Source organism: Rattus norvegicus, chromosome 15 (genome assembly GCF_036323735.1).
Source record: "Rattus norvegicus strain BN/NHsdMcwi chromosome 15, GRCr8, whole genome shotgun sequence".
Taxonomy (NCBI): domain Eukaryota; kingdom Metazoa; phylum Chordata; class Mammalia; order Rodentia; family Muridae; genus Rattus; species Rattus norvegicus.
The window spans coordinates 46,785,608-46,799,522 of NC_086033.1; the positions used below are offsets into that span (position 1 = coordinate 46,785,608).

General features: G+C 40.5%; 1 long non-coding RNA gene across 2 annotated transcripts in view; it reads right to left on the reverse strand.

The window, feature by feature from the left end:
• Positions 1 to 967: 967 nt before the first annotated feature.
• Positions 968 to 13,915, reverse strand: part of LOC120097024 (uncharacterized) — a 93,773-nt gene continuing 80,825 nt past the window's right edge. For both annotated transcript variants that reach the window (XR_010058192.1, XR_010058193.1), the window contains one exon: positions 968 to 3,714. This is a non-coding gene — a long non-coding RNA (uncharacterized LOC120097024). The remainder of the gene's footprint in view (positions 3,715 to 13,915) is intronic.

Below are 13,915 nucleotides of genomic sequence, written 5' to 3' on the forward strand. Positions count from 1 at the left end.
CCAACCTTAGCATCTCCAGTTCAGCGAACACCCCATCGACATCTGCTAGTTTGATATAAATGAGAGTAACCTACTCCCCCCCCAAATATATCTAATTTTTTATGGCTATCAGCAGGCATGCGTTCTCTTGGTAAACGTGAGTTCCTTCTTGTGATATGTAAATTAAATTATCAACTTGATGAGATATAGAATTACCACGGTAACTAATCTCTGAGAAGGTCTGTGAGGGATTGCCTAGATCAGGATGAACTGAGTTGGGAGGACCAGCTATGAGCTTGGGTTACTTCATTCTGTGGACTGGCATCTTGGACAGGAAATGAGAAAGGATTGGGAGTGCAATTAGTAATTACCTTCTGGTTCCTGACATGGACCCATGATGCCAAACACCTCAAGTTCCTCCTGTCATACCCTCCAGCCATGGTGGATCAAATACCCTGGAACCAACAGTCAAAATAAACAGGTCCTGCCTTAAATTGCTTTTTATCAAGATTTTGTCACAGCAGTGAGAAAAGTCTATCTATAGCTAATCTATATGGCAATTAAATACTTTAAAAATTCCATTCATTGCAAAGAAGAGAATATGATCAGAGAGGAAAATAGATGGATGATGTGCAAAGCATTCGAAAGACTGATGTTTGGAATGGCTGGTGAAAGAAAAGAGAAGATGAGCTGGGATTTGGAGCCACAAGTTGGTTGGAAGCTTAAAGAGGGCAAGATGCTTCAGACTTATCTAAAACCCCTTTGTCTCCAGGTCACTAGGGAGCATGGAGGAGGAGGAATCAAAGTGCTACTAATCAATGGACATGCAGTTTTAAATGAGTAAGATGAGTGAATTCCAGGGATGCTTTGTGTGGATGCCATTCCCTCTTGAGTCACTAGCAGCATTATGTGCACGTACATACTTTTAAAGTCGGTACATCTCATGCAGTGTGCTTGCCCAAATAAAGATATAAATACACACAACATAACGTTAAAAGATCTTTTTATTTCTAGCTAAGATGAGGAGTCCATGGGTTGTTGTCCATTTGTAGTTAATCACACCTATAGGATAAAGCCAACACATACCCAGCCCCTCCACAGTCCACTGTAGAGAAGTATGAGTCTTTTATTTTCTTCTTAACAGCAAAGGGGCTTGCATTCTCAGAGGCTGGCTATATTGTGTGTCTGATGTAGAGTTCTGCTAAGCTGTTTTTGGTCCTTTTGAATGCCTGCTGCTGCTGGGGTTTCTGCTGGGACATCTCAGCACAGCAGAAGGATGAAATGATGGGCGGGCAGCTGAAATCATGCTCAGCCTCCCACCTGGCAGCAAACCTGGCTCCATCTGTCAGTTGTTCTGGATGGGTGACGAGTCCAGCAGTTCAAAGTCCTACTCTGAGCCCGTTCGGAGCACCTTTTTACTGTCCAGGGACCTGGTATTTCTCTGGTGTAGGAGAGCAGATGGGAGCCAAGTGTTCTCCAGCTCAGTGCCCAGAGTACATGGGATTGGCAACCTCACGGGTCCACAGTGCTTTGCCCCTCGGGAGTTTGAGGAGGAATGCTGTGCTTACTTTGGTTCCTTTTACCATCTTTTTGTCATGACCCATCTGGGTGAAGTTTGGAATGCTGTTTATACATTTAAAACCCAACCAGGCATGAAATTAACATTGGGTGAAATTTCAATAACTGCACAGATAGTAAGGCTGAGTGCTTATGCACTAAGTCTGGTAAGAAGAGCATAGCACCAGAGTGGAAGGATGATCAGTATCTCAGATCGAGGAAGAATTTTCTCTGAAGGATTACAGAGCCCAGTTGATGTGCCTGCTGCCCTTTTGAACATTCATCTTTAACAGTTACATTTTGATATCGGAATCAAGGAGCTGTGGAAATGAGTCAGTGATTAAGAACACTGGCTGCTCTTCTAGAGGACCTGGGTGCAATTCCCATTAACTACGTAGTGACTAATAACTGTCTGTAATTCCAGTTCTAGAGACTCTGGTACCTTATTGTGATCTCTGTGGGTACTGCACAGAAGTGGTGTACAGTCATATGTGAAGATGAAATACTCCTACACATAAGATTTTAAAAACAAAATTTAATTATATTTAAGGATTGAGATTATTAATGTCATGAACTTATCAGATAATCAAAAAGAATCACTGAATTTTTTCTACCTCTGTATAAAAATTATATATATAGCTATTATATATATAGCTAATATATCATAATGTATTATATATGTGTGTGTATGAGCATGTGTGTGTGTGAGCATGTGTGTGCGTTTGTGAGCATGTGTGCATGTGAGCATGTGTGTGTGTGTGTGTGTGTGTGCACGCGCACATGAGCATGCGCCTGCATACTTGTGGTCTAGGACTCTATTCTCAGTTTAGTTTTATTTTTAGTTGAAGGATCTACCAGACTATAATGAAGATATAAGATAAGCTATGTTTTCAGCTGAAGGGTTGACTGGAAGATTCTGTATACAGGATGTTACTACACACATTATTGGCAGAATTCCTTTCTTCAATGATATTGTGCTTAGGGCAACAGTTTCTTGTTGTCTTTTGTCATCTCCCATTGCCACCAGCAGGTTCTTCATGAAGACTTCTATGAAGACTCCCCTGCAAGCATGACTCTCTGTTTCTTCAAGGCTAGAAAGAGAAAAGGGAAAACTTCTACATAACAAAGCTGTCTCCATGTGATAATCATGGATGTGCCATCCCATTGCTTTTGCCATGCAGGGTCAAAGGCAACTGAAGGGAAGAGAGTGAGATGGAAGGGCAGACCCCCCGGAGAAGAGTCAGTCTCTGTGGTCTCTAGCTAAGAAAGCAGATAGTCAGTTCTGGGTTCCAACTTGGATAACAATGGGACACCATTCTCTGTGATGTTTCATTTCTATACTTGCAAAAATATGGGCAACTAATGTACTCCTGGCTAATTCATACTGCTGCTAGTAGTCTAGTCTCCAGTGCATCTAGTCATTTCCCCATCAGCAGGAGTGAAGACAGCTCTTTGAACCAGAGAGAAGAAGCTCTCTGTGCTTCTTCTGTTCCGTCTGAGGCTTATTTCTTATTTTTAGCAATAACTCCTCCACCTTCATTTCTTAACTGCTGTTGACTGACGTCTCGAAGGATTTGGCTTATATTCATCTCATTCTTCTTCTTCTCCATGCCTTATGGGGAGGGGGAAGCTTGCTCTTAAACATGGACCAATTTGCTTTCCCATTCATAGATGTGACATAGGGTGCTCTACTTCCTAGGATTCTCATAAGGAAATTCTCCATGGAAAGCCCGTTCACATACCGTGTGCTCTACAGTTCTAGGCTCCCTTTGTAACCTCCACTACTGCCTTCTCCAAAAGGGATGTTGCTTGGGATGGTAGGTGGCTTCTTTGAATGATCTTCATAGGCCAACTCTTGAATAAACTCTAGCAGAGTTAGCTTGTGCTAGTGTTTGGGAATCACTCACTTTGCTCAATGAATGAATATGTGATGGCGGTGGCTGCAGTATCCGCAGAACAAGTGCTATAGTGGAGTGACAGAGTCCTTACTCATTACTCTCTGTCTCTCCCTCTATTGGTAATTACTTAGACGTCATTGTCTTCATGTCCTTTGCAGTTTGATGTGGCCATAGCACCGAATTCTAGCCCATGGAATGTCGATAAAATTGATGTGTTTTGTCATCCTGGACTTTAAATGTCTTCATTATACATTTCATAATTTTTTTTATATCCTGTTGGCTGAATTGAGAAAAAACACAAAGAGAAGTAGAGTTAGAGAAGAGACAGACATCTCAATGGCCACGGAGAACAAACCACAGCATACTCACATTGGACACTCACTCTCCCAGAAGCAGACTGTTACTGTGTTACTTATTCTATGTATGTATGTATGTATGTATGTATGTATGTATGTATGTATGTATGTATGTATGTATGTATTTATTTATTTATTTTTACACTCCAGATTTTATTCCCCTCCGGCTCCACCCTCTTATTTTTCCACATCTCACACCTCCTCCCATCTCCACAAGGATGTCCCCACTCCACCCATACCACCAGACCTCTAAATTTCCTGGAGGCCTCCAGTCTCTTGAGGGTTAGGTGCATCTTCTCTAACTGAACCCAGACTCCGGAGTCCTCTGCTGTATATGTGTTGGGTGACTCATATCAGCTGGTGTATGCTGCCTGGTTAATGATCCAGTGTCTGAGAGACCTCAGGGGTATGGATTAACTGAGACTGCTGGTCCTCCTACAGGGTTGCCCTCTTTCTCAGTTTCCTCCAGCTTTTCCTTAGTTCAACTAGAGACAGCATCAACAGTTTCTGTCCATTGGTTGGGTGTTCATATCTACATCTGACTCTTTCAGCTGCTTGTTGGGTCTTTCAGAGGGCAGTCATGATAGGTCCTTTTTTGTGAGTCCTCCATAGCCTCAATAATAGTGTCGGCCTTGGGGCCTCCCCTTGAGCTGGATCCTACTTTGGGCCTGTTGCTGGACCTTCTTTTTCTCAGACTTTTCTCCATTTCCATCCCTGCAGTTTTTTCAGACAGGAAGAATTATGGGTCAGAGCTTTGACTGTAGGATAGTAACCTCATCCCTCACTTGATGCGCTGACTTTCTGCTGGAGGTAGCTCAACAAGTTCCCTCTCCCCACTGTAGGGCATTTCATCTACCCCTAACCTCCACTGCTTTTAGTCCCGAGAGTTTGTTACTTCCCATGTCTCTGGTACATTCTGGAGGGTTCTCCCAACCACCTTCCTCCCAAGGTTACCTGTTTCCATTCTTTCTACTGTCCCTCAGGGCTTCAGTCCTTTTCCCCTACCCAATACCAGATCATGTTCCCTTCTCCTCCAACCCCTGTCCCCTTTCCCTTCCCTATCCCTCCCTCCCTCCCACCTTGCGAATTTTTTCTTCTCCCTTTCAAGTAGGACCTTTTTGAGTTCTGTGGACTGTATCTTAGGTATTCTGGACTTGTGGGGTTTTTTTGTTTGTTTCTAATATCCACTTATTAGTGACTACTTACCATGCATGTCCTTTTGGGTCTGAGTTACCTCATTCAGGATGATATTTTCTAATTCTATCCATTTGCCTGTAAAACTCAGGATGTCCTCATTCTTAATAGTGGAGTAGTAGTCCATTGTGTAAACTCTGTATACATTCTTTTGTCATGAGACATCTGGGTTGTTTCCAGCTTCTGGCTATCACAATAAGCCTGCTATGAACATAGTGGGACACGTTGGGTATATTCCCAAGAATGGTATCGCTGAGTCTTTAGGTAGATCTATTTCCAATTTTCTGAGGAACCTCCAAATTGATTTTCAGAGTGGTTGTACCAGTTTGCAATCCCACCAGCAATGGAGGAATGTTCCTCTTTCTCCACATTCTCTCCAACATGTGCTGTCACCCAAGGTTTTTATCTTAGCCATTCTGATTGGTGTAAGGTAGAATCTCAGGGTTGTTTTGATTTGCATTTCTCTGATCACTAAGGACTTTGAACATGTCTTTAGGTGCTTCTCAGCCATTCTAGATTCCTCTGTTATGAATTCTTGATTTAGTTCTATACTCTGTTTTTTGATTGAGTTGTTTGGTTTTTTAGTGGTTAGCTTCTTGAGTTCTTTATACATTTTTGATATTAACCCTCTATTGGATGTGGGGTTAGTGAAGATTTTTTTCCAATCTGTAGGATGCTGATTTGTCTTATTGACTGTCCTTTGCATACAGAAGCTTTCCAGTTTCATGAGTCCCCGTTTATCAATTCTTGATCTTAGAGCGTGAGTGAGCCATTGGAATTCTATTTAGGAAATTTCTCCCAGTGTCAATAAGTTCAAGACTCTTTCTTCTATTAGATTGAGTGCTACTTATTCTAATAGAAAAACCTTTGAGTAGGCCTTCTCCTTATAGTAGTCTTAGTTGAGACACCTAAAATTCTACAAGTGTGCATTAGCTTCCCAAGTATGCTTGTATCTTTTCCTATAGCATACTTTTAATGCTCATAGCTATTCCTAGAGCATACTTACAATGCCTTTGAAGGAGGAATGGAGAACCTAAAACTCCAGTGAGAAGCTAATAAAGCAGTCCTCTGTGAGAGAAGTGAGCTAAATATACCTGAGCAATGACAAACAAGAGGGAAAGGGGAGTAGAAAGCAAGAGAACTGGGTTTGGCGCACAGGTATTTGATTTAAGGTATACTGTGCAGAATGAACTTCACAAGGCTTAGGAACAAATTCTGTGTCCAGTATTTATGTGTAGGTTCGTCTGGGAATGAGCCAAACTTTACTATGTGATGTATATCTATATAAGGTGTTCCTTTTCTTTCTTTTCTTTTGCAAGGGTCAGGTGCTGAGGACGAAGCTCTGGTCCTTGTGTATGCTAAGAAAGCACTCTGCTCCTCATCCACATCCTAATCAAGTATTTGTGTTCCTCCTCCAAGTTAACTTACTGTGTTTTTTCATTCATACTATCTTAGCAGCAAAGACATTGTTGTGGCTCAAGGCTTCTCCTACGGTGTTTCTGTAAATACTCTCGAGGACACTGTGACAAGATGTTATTAGCCTCATTTAACTCCAACTTATCCTTTAGCTCTAAGTTCAATTACCCAGAAAACTGATCTGATTCTGTACATTAGATCATCTTTTTTTATTACTGACTCATGGGGACATGCCTCTCATCTCTCTAGGACCTGATTATACTCATGTTGAATTTATTTTTCTCTTCTTTACTGTATTATAACCTCCATGAGCATAAGGATCAAGAATGGTTTCCCCTTTGGAAAAAATCCACCCCACGCAGGACACCAGTGGCAGACAGTCTGAAAGCGTGTTAAATAGACTGAAAAATATCATCTAGTAATCAGCTCTGCAATAGGTCAGAAAAAGGACAATTGTCCCTCAACTACATGAGATTTGCCTCCCTGGGACAACTTACTAAGTGGCTGCATCCTATCTTCAGAAACTGCCTCTACTCTCACATCATGGTGATGGCCACCATCATGAAGCTCCACTAATGGCTGTTTCTATAGTAACTGAGATGTCCCAAGTTTTGTAAACAGAGCTGAATTCCCTTGCTATAGTTACTGTCTTATAGGATCTTATCTTAACTACAGTTGAAACTAACAAGTAGACTTTTTTGTGATAATTAATGATTGTTTGTTAGAGATGTTAATTTTTTTAAAAATATTTTTATTAGTTATGTTATTTATTTACATTTCAAATGTTATGCCCCTTCTCAGGTTTCCCTCCACAAACCCTCTATCCCCTCCCCCTTCCCCTGCCTCTATGAGGGTGTTCCCCTACTCACCCACTCACTCCAGCCTAAGTGCCTTAGCATTCTCCTATGCTGAGTCATCAAGCCTCCACAGGACCAAGGGGCTCCCCTCCCATTGATGCCAGATAAGGCAATCTTCAACTACATATCCAGCTGGAGCCATGGGTTCCCCATGTGTACTTTTTGGTTGGGGGTTTAGTCCCTGGGAGCTTTGGGGGGTCTGGTTGGTTGATATTGTTGTTCTTCCTATGAGGTTGCAAACCTCTCCAGCTCCTTCAGTTCTTCCCGTAACTCCTACATGGGGTCCCAGTACTTAGTCTGATGGTTGACTGCATGCATCCACATCTATATTGGTCTGATTCTGGCAGAGCCTCTCAGGGGACAGCTATACCAAGCTCCTGTCAGTAAGTGCTTCTATCAGTGATAGTGTCAGAGTTTGGTGTCTGCATATGGGATGGATATTTAGATGGGACAGTCTATGAATGGCCTTTCCTTCAGTCTCTCCTCCACTCTTTGTTGCTGAAGTTCCTTCTGACAGGAGGAATTCTGGATTAATATTTTTGAGATGGATGGGTGGCTCATCCTGTGACCAAGGGTCATGCCTATCCACTGGATATGGTCTCTACAGGTTCTATCTCACCTTTGATAGGTATTTCAGCTAATGTCCTCCCTGTTGGGTCTTGGGAACCTCTTGGGTTCCTGGCATCTGGGACTTTTTAGTGGCTGCTCCCAGTTTTCCCTCCCCCACTGCTACATACTTCCTTTCAAATGCTTGACCTTCTGTACTTCTCCCCCATTTCTTCCTGTATCTGAACCACCTGCCCCCCATTTTCCCTCCCTCTTCTCTCTCCCTCCCAGACCCCTTACTCCCTCTCCTTCCTGGGATTATTTTCTTCCTCCTTCTGAGTAAGACTGTAGCATACACATTTTGATGTGGTCTTTCTTCTTTTTGTGTTTCATATGGTCTGTCAGTTGTATCTTGGATATTCCAATCCTTTTTATGGCTAATATACACTTATCAGTGAGTACATACTATGTGTGTTCTTTTGTGACTGGGTGATTCAGGATGATATTTTCAAGTTCTACCCATTTGCCTAATGAAGTCATTTTTTTAACAGCTGAGTAGTACTCCACTGTGTAAATGTACCACATTTTCTGTATCCACTCCTGACATCTGGGTTCTTTCCAGCTTCTGGTTATTATAAATAAGGCTGCTATGAACATAGTAGAGCCTGTGTCCTTGTTATATTTTGAAGCATCTTTTGGGTAGATGCCCTGGAGTGGTATAGCTGAGTCCTCAGATGGTACTATGTTCAATTTTATGAGGAACACCAGACTGATTTTCAGAGTGGTTGTACCTGCTTGTAATCCCCCCAGCAATGAATAGAGGAGTGTTCCTCTTTCTCCACATCCTTACCAGCATCTGCTGTCACCTGAGTTTTTGATCTTAGTCATTCTGACTGGTGTGAGGTGGAATCTCAGGGTCATTTTGAGTTGCATTTCCCTGATGACTGAAGATGTTAAACATTTCTTTAGGTGCTTCTCAGACATTTGAGATTCCTCAGTTGAGAATTCTCTGTTTAGCTCTGTACCCCATTTTTAAATAGGGTTATTTGGTTCTATGGAGGCTAACTTCTTGAGTTCTTTGTATATTAGATATTAGCCCTCTATCAGATGTAGGGTTGGTAAAGCTCTTTTTCCAATCCATGAGTTGCCGTTTTGTCCTAATGACAGTGTCCTTTGCCTTACAGAAACTTTTCAGTTTTGTGGGGTTCCATTTGTCAATTTTTGATCTTTCCCACTTTCTTGTCTATTAGAATCAGCATATTTGGTTTTATGTGGAGGTCCTTGATCCACTTGGACTTGAGCTTTGTACATTCTTCTACATCTTGACTGCCAGTTGAACCAACATTATTTGTTGAAAATGCTGTCTTTTTTCCACTGGATGGTTTTGGCTTCTTTGTCTAAGAACAAGTGACCATAGGTGTGTGGCTCCATTTCAGGGTCTTCAATTCTATTCCACCAATCTATCTGCTTGTCTTTGTAGCAATACAAATACATTTTTGTTTTTGTTTTTAATCACTATTGCTCTGTAGTATAGCTTGAGGTCCGGGATAGTGATTCAACTAGAAGTTCTTTTATTGTTGAGAATGATTTTCGCTATCCTAGGTTTTTTGTTATTCCAGATAAATTTCTATCTCTCTGAAAATTGTGTTGGAGTTTTGATGGGGATTGCATTGAATGTGTAGATTGCTTTTGGCAAGTTGGTCATTTTTACTATGTTAATCCTACTGATTCATGAGCATGGGAGATCTCTCCATCTTCTGAGGTCTTCTTCGATTTCTTTCTTCAGAGACTTGAAGTTCTGATCATACAGATCCTTCACTTGCTTGGTTAGAGTCACACCAAGATATTTTATATTATTTGTGACTCTTGTAAAGGGTGTTATTTCCCTAATCTCTTTCTCAGTCTGTTTATTCTTTGAGTAGAGTAAGGCTACTGATTTGTTTGAGTATATCCAGCTATGTTGCTAAGGTTGTTTATCAATTGCTGTAGGAGTTCTCTTTTGGATTTTTTTGGGGGGTCACTTATGTATACTATCATATTATCTGCAAATAGTGATATCTTGACTTTCTTTTTTCCAATTTGTATCCCTTTGATCTTCCTTTGTTGCCTAATTGCTCTGGCTAGAATTTTGAGTACTATTTTTACTTACACACACACACACACACACACACACACACACACACACACACTGCACACATGAATACACACTTTTATTCTGTAGCGCCAAACATTTTGAGGGAAAACAGCTTAAATGTTTCTTGGCTTTGAAAATGTAAAGCAAAGAATTTCCTGGGATAAGAACTCTTCATAGAGTTTTTCTTGCTATGATCAGTTACATGGTGGGGGATGCTAATGGGTCTCAGGATATTTTAAAGCCAATTACTGAGAGGACTTGCTGCATGAGGATAGAGTGTAGGTGAAGCATGATCACAGTGACCATAGGGAAAGGAGACATACAGAGCCTATTAGAAAGGTCAACATTAAACTCAGCAAGCAGATGTAGAAATAGAAGTAAATTGTAGGTAATATCCTTAATGCTAATAAACTCAGAGAGGTTAATCATTAAGGAAGTGTAAACTTTTAGGCTGTGATTTTCAGTTACTATGGTTTATTTGGAAAGGTAGTCTTTTTTATAGTCTGTCATGCCTATAATTTTACTGTCTTTAATTATTCTGAAACACTTTGAAGGGAAGCGAACTATTATTTGACTTTAATATGTTAAAGATGGGCATAATCAAACCTAATAATAAGAGGTAGATTGTTATGAACCACATCAGTTCAAATGACTTTATACTTTTACCATAAGAAAACAAATTGGAATGGATTGGTCCCTTGCTTTGAGGATCTAAAAATGAAGAAATTCCAAACACAATGGTCTTTAGATATGGACCATGGACAGCAGAAGGAACAGTGAAGTAAATGTCATTCACCCCAGGCTTCTCTTCTGGCGCCTACATTGTGGCTCAGGGAATGAAGCTCCATTATTCTAACCATCCTCACAGAGCACCAAAGACAAACTTTAAAGTCCAGAGAAGATAAAACATTTGGAATTCCTGGGGAAAGCAGCCAAGGTGTGGAGAGAAACATAGAAAAAAAAAGCACTCTAGAAGAGCAGATGAGGGTCTTCCCCCATCTTTGGTTAAAGAGTCTGCATATGTGTAAGGTGTCACACTAAGACATTCTAGGTAACTCAGTCTTGTGCTCTCACTGCTGTGGGGGCACTGAAGCTCTTCTAGGTAGTGAGATGTCCTCATTTAATGCCCTGGAGCCACAGAAGAGTGTTGTGTGAAGATGAGGATAACCCATCATTGGAAAGACTCTACTCCAGATCCTTCCTAATGTTTATCCACTTGAAATGATGACCATAACCCATAAAGATCACCTCATGGAATGGTGCAGCTCTCCTTGGGGAGTTTAATGCAATCAATTGCTTAATAACATTTAGCAAAAATTTCTAGCCACAATCAATACACTGAATGTTGGTGTTGTCTCAAGTTTACATGTTGAAAGCCTAACCTAAATACCTGACGCAATGTGTTGTGAGATGAGACCTTAGGGATGTAATTATATCATGAAGATGGAATCCTTATGAACAGGATTAGTGTTTTTATAAAGATAATCTTCATTCATGGTAACATTTAAATAGTGATGACACAGTGAGGAGATGGCTGTCTATCAATCAGGAAGCATGTACTCACCAGGTGCTGCCTATGACAATAGCTTGACCTTGGGCTTCATCAGAACATAGGTTGCACTATTATTATTGTTGTTATCATCATCATCATCATCATCATCATCATCATCATCATCATCATCATCATCATCTTTACCTCCAGATCACAGTTTCCTCTCCCTCCACTCCTCCCAGCCCCTTGCTCTCCCCTCTTCTTCCTTAGCATGCACTTAATCAGGCTATTTCTCCTTGTAGCTCTCTCTGGGACAGAGAGTTAATAAGCAGTCTGTGCTATGGTTTGGCAGCTCTCATTGCTGTATGGAAATTGGCTCTTCCTTGCTTTGTGTCACTTACTTTATCCTGAAATCACATGATGTAAAATTTTTGGTACCAATAGGAAGTTATGAAAGTCAGGACTTTTATTTTCTCTGATAATTTGGCCTGAGACTCCTCAGGGACTCCACAGGGAGACTGGCATAGGGCTGCTTTCTGAAGAGCTTCTCCTACACCCCTCAGCTCTCTCATGGTTCTCTAACTCTGTCCCTATAGTTCTTATTCTCATCCTTAATGAAGCTCCTCCCCAGGCTTCAAAGGGAAGCCTATCCCCCCTTAGGACCCCATTATGTTTAGGTCTCTCCATTTTGTACTGTAACTGCCATATGCTTCCCCTCTCACCTCATTAAAAGGGAATTACGAGTCAGCTTCCTCTGTGGACTGAGTGCAGTGGCTTGTTCACTCATCTTTATAGACACCTTTTCTGTCTCTAGTGCTGTGTATTAAGTATTTGTTATTTACATTCTTATGAATATATCCTTTTCTTATATTCATATAAATGCAGCGTATGATACCTCCTCTAGCCCAAACAGAATATGGTATTATATGAAGAAAAGGTTACTATGACACATAACAAAGTAAATCATAAATATAAACAGACTTATGCATGATATATGGTAGAATTAGGTAGAAAAGGACAAAAAGCAGCTACAGTTATATGCTCTATATGATCAACTATCTGAGGAAAACAAAGGGTGTGGCAGTTAGGCGAGGTAAGTTGATGGCATAAAAATGGAATAGAAATAGAGCTGACAGCATTTTTAACATATTAACTTACTTGATAAGTTTTATAAGATTTATTGAGGCTTAGAAATGATTTTGATAATGTGACACATTAATTTAAAAGGGAAGAGGGAAGACAAATAACACTAAAGATGTTTAATAAAGACTTAAGGAATTGTATTATTTTATATTTACCTATAATTATAATATCTATCTATCTATCTATCTATCTATCTATCTATCTATCTATCTATGTAATCTTAAATGAGACATGATGTCCCTAAGTGTGCACTAGTACACTTATATATTTATAGTTACTAACAGCTGTCTGACTGAAATTAAGGCTTTCTCTAAGGAAGGAACTCAGACCTGTTACTGGAAACCTAATTAACTACTTGGGTCTGACTAGTAATAATCTCAGAAAAGAATCTGCAGTCACCACTTTACCAAATCAAGATAATTCGTAACTGCACCTTAAAACTTATCCTTGTGTGCATAGGTAAGCATAGGACCAAGGTACCTAGTGAGAGAGTGCAACCTTTCCAGAAACAGTGAAACACAGTGGGCCTCACCCCATGCTTAGATGGAGGATAATGTGACATCAGACTTGCAAATAAACATTAACATAGAAATGCAATTCTGGAAGAAGTTGGATAAAGATGCATTTGGATGGAGCAAGAGTCCTTGCGTAGAATGTATAAGAGTCCTTATGCATAACCTCCAAGCCATGAAGAAAAGGTTTGTTGTCAAACTTATTCTCTTGTGGAGATAGAAAGTGAAAAGGGAAACCACACACCTGAGAGCTGACTTTCCTACAAACATTTGATAAAAGGTGTGTGACAGAACCTGTAAGGAATCCTTAATTTATGAAAATAAGACCATATGCTCAATAAAAGTGGGGCAAAGGTTTACAGAATCTATATAAGAAGACACACTAATAGGTAATAAACACATAATTAATGCCAGACATAGTGACATAAACTGTAATCCCAACACTTGGGAGGGTAAGGTTTGCCATGTGTGCGCCGAGCCTGGGTTTTACACACACACACACACACACACACACACACACACACACACACACCATACACATTTGCATATGCACTCACAAAAACACACATACTCATATATGTACATACAGACATATACACATATACATATACACACATACACCTATGCACACTCTTAGTCTGTTGAGTATATGACCCTGAGTTACAACTTTCTCAAGTATTGCTTAGGTCTTCAGCTTTTCTCTTTAGGTGACAGGCAAACTCCTGAGACAGTGGACATTGACTGCATATTCTCCCTTGTAGGTATGGTATTCTGTGAAGTAGGTCTTCCTTATGGGGAATTATTTGGTATATTTTAAGAGTTACTCTTTTC